Raw genomic sequence first — 2,500 nt, 5'->3', positions numbered from 1 at the left:
ACACAATTGATGTGAGGCTGGCAAGGCTAGGTCATGTCAAGCCAAGCAGTCAGGCTACACAAGGGAACAAGGCACCTTGCCACACACAAACCCATGAACGAACGACCAAGGGAACAACGCCTCTTCCCACACACAGACCCATGAACGACCAAGGGAACAAGGGTATGAACGACCAAGGAACAATGCGTATTGCCACACACATTCCCATGAACGACCAAGGGAACAAGGCTACCTCCCAAACAAACACACATGAACGACCAAGGGAACAAGGCTTCTTCCCACACACAACCCCATGAACGACCAAGGGAACAAGGCACCTTGCCACACACATGCCCATGAACGACCAAGTGAACAATGGATGTGAGGCTGGCAAGGCTAGGTCATGTCAAGCCAAGCAGTCAGGCCACACAAGGGAACAAGGCACCATGCCACACACAAACCCATCCACTAACGACCAAGGGAACAATGCATATGGGGCTGGCAAGGCAAGCAGGCTACCCAAGTGAACAACGCCTCTTCCCACACACAGACCCATGAACGACCAAGGGAACAAGGGTATGAACGACCAAGGAACAATGCGTATTGCCACACACATTCCCATGAACGACCAAGGGAACAAGGCTACCTCCCAAACAAACACACATGAACGACCAAGTGAAGAAGGCTTCTTCCCACACACAACCCCATGAACGACCAAGGGAACAAGTTTACTTCGTACACGAACACCCATGAACGACCAATGGAACAAGGCATCTTGCCACACACATGCCCATGAGCAACCCAATCCCATCCTCATCGGTCTAAGGAACAAGGGGCCTTGACAAACCATGAGCAGATTTCTAAGCAAGTCAAACGATGAAGGGAGCAAAGTGTAGTTCCTACTTAGTACATAGTAAATTGAATATATGAGTTCCAATCCGATCAACTCGTGTTCTTTCGAGTTCATCTAAGCCACCTATGAATACCTAAAAGCCTTATCTGCCTGCCTATCACCAGGCGACAGGGACAAAAACCCAAATATGATATATTTTCATTTCAAGTCCATTCGTCTATGTTAACAATGACCCACACAATGTTTCAATGGCATTCCTACTTGATTTGAGCGACATTCCAACAAGTAGGGAACCAACGCTTCAAGGCGTGACCAAGGATAGGACACAAACATTTACGCCTCAAACATGACATTTTGTTTTTTTTTTTCATTTCAAAGCTTTTCATTTATAATAAAAAGCATCCCTACAAAATTTTGTGTCAATCCGAATTAATTCGAGCGAGTTATGGACGATTTCGCACAATTATGCATCCCTGGGCAAATCAATATCTGTTCCTGTCACCAAGCTCTTTGTGCAATATGTATATATAGGGGAACCATGGGACTGCTGCCCATTGGCGCCCCAAGGATGTCCAGCGCCCAAGGCTCTCGAGGCTGGCACGCTCGAGGCATGGCCAAGACGCCCGCTCTTGACGAAAATGGGGCCAAAACGCCCCCCATTGGCGCCCCACTCCCGTGTCCCCTCGCCCCCAAGTCGTGTGTGTCCAAAAATTATGCATCATCAGGGAAATCAATGTCTGTTCCTGTCACCAAGCTCTTTGTGCAATATGTATATATAGGGGGTACCATGGGGTCTCATTCTCATAGGTGCCCGGCATGGTTGATGGGCAAATAAGAATCGTGAGGCTGTATCGAGCACACACGAGGCAAGCCAAGCCAAGCCCCACGACCCATGAAAGAGGCCATCCCCCCCAACACGTTGCCTTGATTTCTCGAACGGTGACCTGAAAAATAGCCCCATCTCCTTGAGTCTCCTCGACGTTGTGCCCATACACTAGCCCGTTGCCTTGATTTTCCTCGACATAGGGCGCAGAAACTAGCGCCGTTGGCTTCACCTGTGCCTCGACGCCGTGCGCATACTAAGAAATATACATCCTCAGGGAAAGCAATGGGTGTTGCTGTCACCAAGCTCCTTGTGCAATATGTATATATAGGGGGGGAGCAGTGGGTGAGCATGGCAAGGGATGAAGGTGCCAGACTGCCTTTGAGCGCGAGCTTGGGTGACTGTTGCTTGATTCCTAGTCGGTGGCATAATACCCCTCCGAGTGGGGGCCTTGGCGTGGTGTGGGGATGCCTCGTTAGGTCTCTGCGACACCGATCCAGGGTTGTGGTCTAGCTTTGGAAGTTTGGGATGGTGCTGTTTGTGTGGCAATTCGATGATGATGTGCTTGCTGATCTATGTTTGACGTGCTACTGGTGCTAGCCAGCATTTGATTTGTGCTGATGATTGGGAAACGATAGGCGTTAAAGTGGCATGTGTTGCTTTTTGTGATACTACTATGGTACGCTAGTCTATCCTTGTTAGACGTGCGGTTGGTGCCTAAGCGTAGCTAGCATTGGTTTAGCACTGATGACGCTGAGGAAGCAAGCATTATCAGGAAGCATTGTCAGACATTCAGTATCATCATGGCGTGTTGAAATTATCTTGGAAGCATAAAAGATGCCGGC

The sequence above is a fragment of the Lactuca saligna genome, unplaced genomic scaffold (genome assembly GCF_052625555.1).
Source record: "Lactuca saligna cultivar CGN05327 unplaced genomic scaffold, ASM5262555v1 scaffold_140, whole genome shotgun sequence".
Taxonomy (NCBI): Eukaryota; Viridiplantae; Streptophyta; class Magnoliopsida; order Asterales; family Asteraceae; genus Lactuca; species Lactuca saligna.
This window is presented reverse-complemented; position numbering follows the sequence as displayed.